The sequence below is a fragment of the Bos indicus x Bos taurus genome, chromosome 14 (assembly GCF_003369695.1).
Source record: "Bos indicus x Bos taurus breed Angus x Brahman F1 hybrid chromosome 14, Bos_hybrid_MaternalHap_v2.0, whole genome shotgun sequence".
NCBI lineage: Eukaryota > Metazoa > Chordata > Mammalia > Artiodactyla > Bovidae > Bos > Bos indicus x Bos taurus.
In genome coordinates, this window is record NC_040089.1 from 10,195,011 (window position 1) to 10,207,290 (window position 12,280).

At 50.2% G+C, this 12,280-nt stretch overlaps 1 protein-coding gene across 4 annotated transcripts in view; it reads left to right on the plus strand.

The window, feature by feature from the left end:
• The first annotated feature begins 1,107 nt into the window (after positions 1–1,107).
• ASAP1 (ArfGAP with SH3 domain, ankyrin repeat and PH domain 1) overlaps positions 1,108–12,280 on the plus strand; it is a 339,676-nt gene continuing 328,503 nt past the window's right edge. For 2 of the 4 annotated variants that reach the window (XM_027560830.1, XM_027560831.1), the window contains exon 1: positions 1,108–1,209. The gene's annotated coding sequence lies outside the window, so the exon portion shown is untranslated. The remainder of the gene's footprint in view (positions 1,210–12,280) is intronic. The other 2 variants (XM_027560826.1, XM_027560828.1) reach the window with 1 other exon arrangement.

Below are 12,280 nucleotides of genomic sequence, written 5' to 3' on the forward strand. Positions count from 1 at the left end.
GTAGGTATAGATAACGCACAGCACACACTCCATCAATTAAAACCCTCCCCTCTCTGATGTCTCTTGTTGTAGTAAAGACAATCATGGTTATCATTTATTCAAGCATTTACAATGTGTCAGCCCGGTCTAAACATTTGGTTTCCAAATCAAACCTATGAGGGCAGTATGACCACCTCACTTCACATTTCAGTAATCGGAGGCTCAGTGAAGTTAAGTGACTTACCCGAGGTAACCCAGTTAGAAAAAAGGCAAAGGGTGGATTCCAACCCGGGTCAGAGTCCAAAGTTCATACTATGACTGTCCATACCATTGGTATACTATCCTGACCTGGAAAGGTCCTGTCCCCCTGGCACTGGGCCCAACATGAGGAAATTAGCAACGAGGAAGCAGTGAAAGGGGTGGGAGGGTGGTAGTCAGGTAAAGTAATTTATTTTATGAAAAATAGGGGAACCGGCCAGGACATTTCAAGTTCATTCTCTGCAGGATGGGAGAGGGGCCAAGGTCCTTTCCTGGTGTTGGGGGACTTAGAAAGGCACCTCCCAAGGCCAAGGTTTTATCAGGACAAATCCGATCCCTTCTACATCTGAGCAGGGAGGAGGCAGGCCAGCGCGAGTGTGGGGCCGAAGAGGCAGGAGACACTGGCCCTGCTCGCACGCCGGAGGCGGGGGGTCGGAGACCCCGCTGGTCCGCCGCCGGGTGTCCAGCCGCGGCGCTCCGGGTAGCCACCGGCCCCCTGACTTCCCTCCTGCGTGCCGGCGGGCCAAGGGTTAAGCGAGGCGGGAGCCCCCGGCGCGGGGCGGCCCCGGGACCGGGAATGCTTAGTCAGGATTCCGATTTCCTGTCGAAGTGTTTGGATTTCCTGGAGCCCGCGCCCTCCGCCGCCGAGCGGGATCGTCCGAGCCGCGCGCGTCGCTGCGGCCTCCTCCCCTCGGCACATGGTCGCCCGCCCCTTCCTGCGCCGCGCTCGGCTCCCGCGCCTCGCTGCCGTCGCCGCCGCCGCGGGCGGGCTCTCTGCGCTCGGGCAGCCCCCGGCCCGCGCCTCCCGCCCCGCCGGCTGCTCCCGCCGCCGCCGCCGCCGCCTCCCGCTTTCCGCTGCGAGAGCCGCGATCGGCCGGCCGAGGGGAGCCGGGGCGCGGGCGTCTGCGCCGCCGCCAGGGAGCCGCCGCCGAATCCGCGATGGAATAATGCCCAGCGGCCCGCCCGGTCCCGGTGAGTTGCGGGGCCCTCGGGCGGGCTCGGCGGGGCCGCACGGGGGTCTCGTCGGCGCCTCCTTGCTCGGCTCCCGCGCAGAGAGGCGCCGGCACGGGGACGCCGGGCGGCTCCCGGCTCCATTCGCGCTGGGGTACTGGCCGTGGGCTTCGCAGGGCCGGGCTCGGCCGTCTGGGGGGCTGAGGGTCTGCGCCCCCCGAGGCGCGGGGGTGGGGAGGGTGGGACCACCCGTGGGGGTTTGGCGCGCCCTCCCGGAGAGGGGTCCAGGCCCCGCCGATCGGGCGCCCTCCCGGCCGACCGCGGCATTGTCTCGGGCGCGGCGGAGGAAAGTTCCCCGCCGTTTCTGGAGCCACCGGCCCGGCCCCTGGCCCCCGGCCCCCGGCCGGGACTCGGCGCTGCCAGGCAGGCCCTAGACCACTTGGCTTACAGCGAACGAAACTAAAGAGAAAAATTAAAAAAAAATCCATTCGGGGCTTGGGGTTTGTTCCCGGGAAGCCAGGAAAGTGGCTTGTGTTTTTCTCCTTGTACGATTTGGAGACCTGCTGCATTTTCTGAGAGCGACGTGAAGTTTCAAACAAACAAACAAAAAAACTCTCTGGCGTCTGGTATTCTGCGGTTTCATACATCCCGAGTGTTCTTCCCGGGCATTCCTAAAGCGGTTTCCTTCAATAATTAATTTTTCCACTAGCGCAGGCGGATGGAGGGCCAACTTCAGACCATCCTCAGCGTGACCTCAGCTTTACCCGCGCTAATCAGAGAGAGCAAGAACTTTCTCCCGCTTTTTCCGCATAGACTCGGTCAGGTTGTCTTGGCACATTGGATCCTGGAATGACAGCCGGGCACGGATTGCTGAGTAATGTTCGGGATTGTAAAACATAGTTCAGTGTTGAGGCCAGTTTTGTCCCTCCATCAGAGTGTAGCCCAGGGCTTTCCCGTTTTGCAGTTGGAGATTCACCTTATAACAGATAGATCTTAGATGCAGATCTGGAAGCGGCAAATCTCAACAGTTTAGGAAGAAACAGGACGTTTGAGAGCAGTTGTTGCTGCCCCTTCTAATTATTCCTGCAGCCAGAAGAGGTGACTGGGACTTATGGAAAGTCACATGGCCAGGGCTCAGACTCCCTGACCAGTGCTCCTTACACCGTCAGTTTCTGGCCTGTGTCAGCCATGAAGCATGTCTTCTTGGCATTGTAACTTTCATCATTTTTAGTGCCTTCTCTTGTTTTGTCTTATCTGTTATTGCTGCTATTTCTGAGATATGCAGTTACCTCAAACTGCTTATTTTGAGATAAGAGTAAGAGAAGAAATTCCCTAACCCGTACTATTCAGTCACTAAATGGATTTGGAGCTTCAGTCACCAAATGGATTTTTTTTTCCCCCCCAGAAATTGGGTTTGAAATATAAAATGGGTGGCTTCTTCTATGGGGGATGACTTTTCTCTATTTTGTTCTTTTGTATGAAGTAGAAACTCCCAGGTCCAGAAAAGGGCAGTGTCTTAGCACATAATATACTCTGTGATGTTCTCTAGGCTTGACTTCCAGCCCCCCTGTATCTTGTGAGCTCGGCAGCCCATCTATTTTTCTCCCTATGAGAGCTCCAAAGGGCTGGTTTTTCATTTTTAGTAGGCGATGATGTTGGAGAGAAAGGACTTTTTCGAAAGCTTGCCATTTGGTGAAGGAAATTGAAATTCTCTCCACCTCCCCACTCCTCACCAGCCACAGTGAGCCAGATTTTGCAAACGCAATCACAGTCTTGCAGGCCCCCATGTGAATGTGTACATTCAAATAGGACCCTCCCTCGCCCTTCTTGAGGATGCACCTCCCGGCGGCGGGCCTCTCCACACTGCGCCCAGGAGGCTAAAGTCTAGAGCAGCTGTGTTTGTACCTTCCCAGGCCATGTACCTGTCCGTAGCCTGTTAGAAGCCAGGCCCCACAGCAGGAGGTGAGTTTCAGGGTAGAGGTTTTACACCTGTGTTAACAGCTGCTCGGCCTTGCTCGCATGACCACCTGAGTTCTGCCTGTCAGATCAGTAGCAACATTAGATTCTCATAGGACCCCAGACCATCCGTATTGTGCTTGAATCATTCTGAACTCCACCCCCGCTCTGATCCATGGAAAGATTATCTTCCATAAAACCAGTCCCTGGTGCCAAAAGGGTTGGGGACCGCAGGTCTAGAGGAAAGGCAGGAGCCTGTGTTACCTGGAAGCTCATCGTTACTGTATTTTCCCTCCAAGTTCTCAGTGTCTTGGACTGGATCCCATGTCCCCGTTCTCGTTTTTCCCTCCTGTGTATCTCCTTCCCGCTTCTCTCCCAGCCACTCTGTCTGCGTGGGCTGGAGAGCAAGTCTTTTCTGTGGGCTGTGTGACTGAGGCCCCATGTCAGCGATGGTGACAGTGTCTCTAGCATTTATTGAGCCTTTGCACTGTGTCCTGGGTCTGCCCCCTCCTAAGAAGTCCCAAGGAGGAGAGGGAGCTGCTTCTTTGGGAACCTTGCCCAGAAAGGACATCACTTTTCAGATTCATCTGGAACCTGAGTCATTCTTTCATTCATTTTGTGCACATTTGCTAAGTGGCTCCCCTGTGGGAGGTGCCAGGAGCGCAGAGATGGATAGGATCCTGTGTTCAAGGCCTTCTATTTCCAGCCTCATCTCTCAGGGTCAGCCTTGTGCTTTCTCTTTTAATTAGTCCTTTCGGCAAGGCTGTACTGAGTGCTTCATGCTAAGCACTGGGTGAAGTCCTGACAATACAGTGATGAATAAGATAGACCTAGCCTCGCCCTCCTGCGGCTCACATTCCAGAACAAAGGAGAAGGTAATTTCTAATGAATGAAAGATGCTAGCGCTTGTTATTAAAGAAACACCAGGGATCAAAATGATGACTGAAGTGAAGAGGGATGGGGAGTAGGGATGGCCCTAGTTTTGCCAGGGAAAGACCTCTCAGAGTCTGAAGATTCGAGAAGAAACTGGCCTGGCCGGAGAGGTTGCTGGAGAGGGGGCATTCCACACAGGGAGCTCAGAGTATGCAGGGTTCTCTGCACGAAAGAGCTCAATGTGATCCCAGAAGTGAGGAAAGTGGGGCGATGAACAGGACAGAGTGTAAGGGAGCGACAGGGAGGATGCTTGGGGTTGAGGGTGAGGTTTCAGAGGGAGGCAGGGGCATCATGCTGGGGATAATCACCCCTACCAAGTACAAAGAGGAACTGATGAATATAGGCTCAGGAGTGGGGTCTGATTGACATTTTAAGGAGATTACTTTTATAAGAGTGGATCACAGGGGGCGAAGAGCAGAAGCAGAGAGATAGGCATGTAAATAAAATTGCAGGCAGATTCTTCACCATCTGAGCCACCAGAGAAGCCCATGTTAGTGTATGCATGTGTATGTGTTATATAATGATAAATAGTGTATTAGTTTCTTCTTGCTGCCATAACAAATTGCCACAAACTTGGTGGCTTAAAACACCACCAGTTTGTTCTCCTTTAGTGCTGGAGTTCAGAAGCCTGAAATGGGTCTGATGTCAAGGTGTGGGCAGAACTCTTTTTTTTCTGGAGGCTCTAGAGAATGATCCGTTCCCTCGTCTTTTCCAGTTTCTAGAGGCTTCCTGCATCCCTTGGCTCCTGACCCTTTCCTCCAGCTTCAAAGCCAGCAATGTTGGTCCTAGTCCTTCTCATGCTGCCATCTCTGGTTCTCTCTTCTTTTCCACTTTTGAGGACCCTTTTGATTACAGCAGCCCTCCTGTATAATCTAGAATGAAAGTGTTAGTCGCTTAGTTGCGTCTGACTCTTTGCAACCCCGAGGACTGAAGCCTACCATGCTCCTCTGTCCATAGAATTCTCCAAGCAAGAATACTGGAATGGGTTGCCATTTCCTCCTCCAGGGGATTTTCCCCACCCAGGGGTCAAACCCAGGTCTCCTGCATTGCAGGCAGATTCTTTACCCCTGAGCCACCTGAGAAGCCCTAGAATAATCTCCCTATTTTAAGGTCACCTGATTAGTGACCTTATTTCCATCTTCAGCCTTAGTTCCCTGTTGCCGGGTGACCTGTGTAGCCTAACACATTCACAATTCCTGGGGATTTGGACATGGACATCTTCGCAGGCTGGTAGGGGAAGATGTTATGGGGGCTGTGGGGCAAGGCCCCTAACCAGTGAGGGAGGGGAAGCCAGGGACATCTTCCTTGAGATAGTGGTACCTGTATGGAAGTCAGTCTCTACTTGTATCCTCACCGCCCTTCCAAGTGTTTCACTGTCTTGCTGAGATTTATTCATTCCTCCATTCAAGGTCTTGTCGATGCCCGGCTTTACGTGGGGAGTCAGAGTTGAGGATTCATTTCGCTGCACATCCTTCAGGCTGCAGGCCAGATTGTTCACTTGCAACTCAGGACACTCATTTTTTTTTTATCCCACCTCATGAATCAGTTAAACTGACCAACCTATGAACACCCTCCCCCAGCCACCCTACCCCGCATCCACGAAGGAGTGGAGACTGAGGGGGCTTGGTCCTCTCTTTAAAATTGCCTGGGGTTGATCTCCTGGGACGGCAGGAACCCCAACATGGTTGCCTTTTGTACAGATAAAACCTTGGTTCCTGAGCTATGGTTACTGTCCCCAGCCTCAGCCATTCCTGTTCCCAAAGCAGGCCATTGGCTTTAAGAGAAGTCAGGAGAGGGCGTGTGGTTTGATCAGGACAAATATATCTGAACCGAAAGGGGGAAAAGCATCCCAAGGCCTGGCCTCCTCGTGGCTTGTGGCAGGCGACCGCATCTTCCGAGAGTAAAGGAAACGCACCATGATGGGACGTGTAGCCACGTTGCTGCGAGGGGCTGATTAAGACCAGATTGCGAACATCTTCCCCGTTATTTGGAAGGAAATGGGCTCTTGTTCCAGCTACTCCCCAGAAACAATGTCCAGAGACCTTCGTGCCAGGGGAGCCCCATCAGCTCTGCCGGCCAGTGCCATGCCAAGTGCAGGGAGACTGAGGTCCCTCACTGCCTGCTCTTCCCCTGCCGACCCCCATCCCTTTGGAAGTGCCACCAACTAGCTGGTCTTGTAGTATTTTTGGCATTTCCCCTTCCTTTACCGGTCTAAGTCAGGAAATGCAAAAAGTGCACAGCGTTAGAAAAACAGAAATGAGCAAGCAGTGTCTCTCCAACGGAGGGATACCAGGTGGAAGTCTGGTTAGACTTGGAGTAAAGAAGCGTGACTGTCAGTGCGTCCCCCAGATGTCGCGAGGCTTCCCGAGAACCAGGCCCACGCCAGGCATCCGTGGGCAGGACAAGAAGGAGAGGGTCCAGCCTGTTTGTGGTTTCTGGGGAATGGCTCGTCTTTCCCTCATCAAGACTCATCATGTGTTTTTCCAGCAAGGCATCTGCCTTTATAAAACTCTTGCCTATGGGATGATACTGGGTGCCTGTTTCATTGTAGTTTTGTAATGAAATAATTATCCTTTCGAGTGGGAGGGATATCTAAACGAGAGGGAAACCTAAAAGGGAGGGGATATATATTTATAAGTGTGGCTGATTCATTTTCTTATGCAGTAGAATCTTAACATTTTAAAGCAACTGTACTGCAATAAAAATTAATAAAACAGAATAAACCATTTGTCCCTCTTACAGCTACAGTCTTCTTTTAATTGTTAAAAAGTTAAAATACAAATCATTTTTCTTATTGAAATACAGTTGCTTTAAAACGTTATGTTAATTTCTGACTCAGTTATACATATATATATATCTTTTTCATATTCTTTTCCATTTTGGTTTATCACAGGATATTAAATATCATTCCCTGTGCTATACAGTAGGACTTTATTGTTTATGCATTCTGTGTCTACCAGTTTTCATCTGCTAATTCCAACCGCCTAGTCCATCAGAAATGCAGAAAGGCACCCCAGTAAAAGACCATTATATAGGCAACTTGCCCTCAAATGGTTCAGAAAATAATTATATGTATTTTCTGAATACATAAAAATTACATCAGAGGGAAAAAAAAAAGGGAAAAAAAGTAAGGGGAGTAAAATATTAACCACCAATGAAGGTAGGTAAAGGGCATGTGTGTTCTTGTACTATTCGTATTGACATTTCCAAATAGGATTTTTGCAGACTGAAGGGGGGAAATAGAACAGGGCTCAGCACGAATCCCAGGGATGGGGGAGCCTGGTGGGCTGCCGTCTATGGGGTCGCACAGAGTCAGACACTACTGAAGCGACTTAGCAGCAGCAGCAGCAGCATTCCATGGTGATTGTGACCTTGATTCAGGATGGCCCAGAGGAAGCCAGAAGATGCTGGGGTCTGCTACGGACCCCACCTTCCTGGTGTCCTCACACTTTTCTGTACTGAACTGAAATCATGGAGGAAAAGCATCCCGCAGGAGGCATGCAGAAATGCAAGCATCATCACAGCCGTCCCGTATGGAAACGCACTTGCTGGTGTGGTTGCCTCCCCTTCAGACTGAGCATCTGGAGGGGCGCGGGTGGGGGCTCTGGCTCACTCCTCTTGCCCCCTCGTGCTGGGCACAGGCCAAGGGCAGGCACTGGGCAGGGAGGCGGAATCGAGTGCCTTGGCTTCTGCGTCACCATGTTTCTTCCATTTTCTCATCATTGAGTTTCTATTTGACAACTCTCCATTTTACTTCTGGAAATTCCCTCTGGTTCTCTTTCCAATCCATTGGCTTTGAATCCTTGGGTCTTATTCTTCCATGAGAATTCTTCATTCTTATTTCATATCTTTACTTTAAAACGTACTGATATTCTTTTTCAGACTGCCCTGTTGTTTAATTCTGGAGGAGCCTATTTTCCCATTTCCTGCATCTTCTGATTTGAAGGGCATGGTGGTTCATACCCTGCCTTTTCTGGGTAGCAGAAGAGGATTTACAGAGCTGGTTTTGTGTTTCAGCCGAGGCTCTGAGGGTTTCCTAGGTCCTGGAAATGCTGCTGTGGTAACTGCTGAGCCCGAGACTTTTAACCCCAGTCCGTGTTTTTAACCCCAGTATCTTTGAGCTCTGCGTTCATACTTAGGGCTTCAGAGTTTGCACAGAAGCCTTTTTCTCCCCCATCCAGACCCAGAGGCAGAATGCGCTTTCTTGTCATTTCTCTGCACTGGAGAGAGGAATCGTTTTGGTCCACTTTCAAAGGAGGCTGGGATCTCTGTGGGGTTGTGGCCTTATGGAGGATTCTCAGCTGTCCTGTCCTGCAGGCACCAAGCAGAGACCAGCCAGCTTAATACACTGAGTCTTCTTTTGCAAATGAGGAAAAGAAAGAACACTTACAAAAATGTAAAAACTGCCATTTCCAGAAAAGAAAACCAGAATCCTTATCAGACCAGTAGCAAAGATGTGATTCAGAGCAGCAAGCACTTTGAACACTTTCTGCATGTTCACCCTGCAGAGGAGTGGTTTGGGGAGGCAGGAATGAGCTGGGCCTTAAAATGTCTTGTTCATCTTTGTAACTCCCAGTGCAGAGAAGACAACAGGTATTTAAGGAGAGAGGGAAAGAGAAAGGAATTGTATGTATCGAAAAAGACAAATAACTGATATGGGTGACAGACTAATGGAAAGGAGCAATGAATTGAGGCTCAGAAGTCCAGAGTTCTAGTCTGGAAATTGACTAGATATTGACTGTGATGTGACTGTTACAAGCAGTCACTTACCTTCTTGGAAGCGCCCTTCCTTACCCCTGTCAAAAGGTGGTAATAATTCTGTCCTGACCCCGACTCCTTGCCGGGTTGCATGAGGTCACGAATGTGGGAGGAGGGAGCCTCAGAGGGTATGGGGGCTTTCTTGTCCTCAAGGTGGAAGGGCCCTGTGTCCTCCAGCTGCACCTTGTTTTGAAGACTCCCCTCCCCGCCTGCCTCCACCTTGTCTCCTCACCACTGTGCGCACTGGGTTTTTCAGGGAAGAGCTGCAGGCATTTCGGGTCCTCAAAGCTTGTGAGACTAAGGGGCTATTCCCTGGTGTATGGGCAGTAGTTGGGCACTGGGGTGGCTGAATGGCTCCTGTCTCTTTCCCCTGGGAGGTCCCCCCCAGATCCCATAAATGAGGGCTGAGCTGCAGCTGGGAGCCCTTGCCGGGTGGAATTTGTGCATTGTGTTGCCTTCGTGCTGTTTTCTGAGATAGTCCTCTGGATAATGGAGCTCAAGATCTCTGTGGGGTCTGTCCTTTGGTCAGGTCACTCTCATGCCTGGGTTGCTTTGGTAGATGTAAGTAGTAGCATTTGTCATGATACAATGGGAAAACCACTGGACTTGGAATCAATAACAACAGCTAATATTTACCCTATGGACTGTAGCCCGCCAGGCACCTCTGTCCATGGGGTTTCCCAGGCAAGAATACTGGAGTTGGTTGCCATTTCCTCCTCCAAGGGATCTTCCCAACCCAGGGATCAAACCCTTGTCTCTTATGTCTCCTGCATTGGCAGGCAGATTCTTTATCACTAGCGCCATCTGGAAAGCCCTTATCGTACATTAATACATGTCAAACATTGCTTTAAGCAGCTTTCCTATGAGTTCGTTTAATGCTTGTAATAACCCTGTGAAACAGGTACTCTTTTTCTCCTCATTTTATGTGGGAGGAAACAGACACACAGGGACTAATTTCCCCAAGGTCATACACCTCACAAGTGGCAAGATTTTAAGCGAGGCTGTCCGTGTTCACTGCCCACACTCGACCATTGCCTCTGAAGACTTGAACTTGAATTCCATGCCCTAATTCCTCATGTGGCCTTGGGAGAGTCTGCCTTTCACTTTTCTCTTAGCTTTTCTGACCGTCAGTGTCCTCTTCTGTAAATTTTGAAAAAGCTTGCAGGTTTTTTAAAAAAAGGTGTTAAACCAAGCCATATATTAATATACATGAAGTGGTGCCAGACACATAATCGGTTCTAAACAAAAGTGAGTGGGTTCCATTTGCAGGATCAGCAGGGGAAGGAAAAATGAGTTCTCATTTGCAAGATCAACAAGGGAAGGAATAAAGTAAGGACCAATTCAGTTTAGAGATTCTTCCCTGCACACACTTTTACTGCATATCCCGCTGTGTGCTAGGCATCTGGGAAAAGGTGAAAACTCAGGGTCCATGGGCTAGAGCATCTTATAGCTGATTAGAAGAGAAAGATGTAGAACTGTTTGCAGTTTTGAACTGATGTTCGTCTTCACCACAGCAAAGCTACATAGGCATGGATGGCCATGAGTGTGCAGGGAAGGGAGAGTGCCCCAGTGGGGCAGAAAGGGGAACCTTTGGGGAAAACATGCTCTAAGAATTTATGAGCCAGGGTGGGTGGGCTCTTAGTGTGTGGAGGGAGTAAGGAAGGGTCTCCAAGGCTGAGAGTAGCTGGATCACAGTCCTTCTGATAGGAATGTGCTGGGTATTTTGAATTAATCAATTACTTTTTATTTATTTCTTTTTGGCTGTTCTGGGTCTTCATTGCTGTGTCGGCTTTTCCATAGTGGCAAGCAGGGGGCAACTCTCTAGCCACGGCTCGTGGGCTTCTCTTTGCAGTGGCTCCTCTTGTCGCTGAGCACAGGCTCTAGGTGTGAGGGCGTCAGTAGTTGCCTCATGTGGGCTCAGTAGTTGTGGCACACGGGTTTAGTTGCTCCACAGCATGTGGGACCTTCCTGGACCAGGGATCGAACCCGTGACTCCTGCATTGGCAGGTGGATTCTTTACCACTGAGCCACGAGGGAAGCCTCTGTGCTGGTTATTTTTTTTATTGTTGAGGCCTGTTGCTCAGTCACGCAATCGTGTCTGACTCTTTGCGACCCCATGGACTGCAGCATGCCAGGCCTCTTTGTCCCTAAGGAACGAGAGGTCTAAGGAAAATATTTGTTCAAATATTTGTTCAAGGAGACAGGCAAAACTCTCAGGTAAAATACCACAGCATCCGGGGTCTCTATCTGGAATGCAGGCATCCCTATTTCCTACCCCGACTGTCACAGAACTCTGGATCCAGAAGAGCAGACTGCAGTGTTTATAGAGCTTCCCGTCATAGCTCTGAGCCAGTTTCCTCTCCTAGGACAGTTACTTCCTCAGACCTAAAATAGAACCGCTGAAGGGTGGAGGTGCCGGATGTTTGCAGGTTGCACTCGGTTTAATGGTGTACTTCGGGGGCAGGCAGGTAAGAAGTTATAGAAGACGCTGTTGGCTATTTATCCATCTTTGCCCTTTTGCTTTGCTGACAGAACACTGATCTTCAGGAGCCCAACCTTCCAGGGACATTGAGAGAGATCAGTCCCAGCCCCAGTGGTGAACCTCTGTGGGCTTGTCCCCCTTGGCAGTGATTGGTTTAGGCATGGGCACATGACACAACTCTGGCTGTGAAATATACAGGCGAATTTTCGGGGGGGATGGAGAAAGGTTTTTCCCATCTTAAACGGAGGCATTTAGAAACAGCCTGTCTTCTGCTATTGTTGTTCAGTTGCTGAGTCATGTCCAACTCTGTGATTGCATGGACTGCAGCAGGCCAGGCTTCCCTGTCTTTCACTATCTCCCGGAGTTTACACAAACTCATGTCCACTGAGTCAGTGATACCATCCAACCATCTCATCCTCTGTCGCCCGCTTTTCCTTCTGCCCTCAATATTTCCCAGCATCAAGGTCTTCTCCAATTTTTGAATCAAGTGGCTGAAGTATTGGAGCTTCAGCTTCAGCATCAGTCCTCCCAATGAATATTCAGGGTTGATTTCCTTTAGGACCGACTGGTTTGATCTCCTTGCAGTCTAAGGGACTCTCAAGAGTCTTCTCTAGCACCACAGTTCAAAAGCATCAATTCTTTGGTGCTCGATTTTCTTTATGGTCCAATTCTCACATCCATACATGACCACGGGAAAAACTATGGCTTTGACTACACCATGGGACCTTTGCTATGGGATGTAGTAGGGCTGACCTGTGATACTTCGCACTATGGCAGCCATCTTGGGGCCATGAGGGGGCCTTGCTTAGGGAGAACATGTTGAGTGTGTCTGAACAGAAAGATGGGAGGAACAAGACGCTGAACACCTTACCTTGAGACTGTTTTTGAGCTGAGTTTTCTGTTAGCCCCTACACCCAATCTTAACACAAGGGTCTGGCCATGTCACATATCATTTGAGTGACT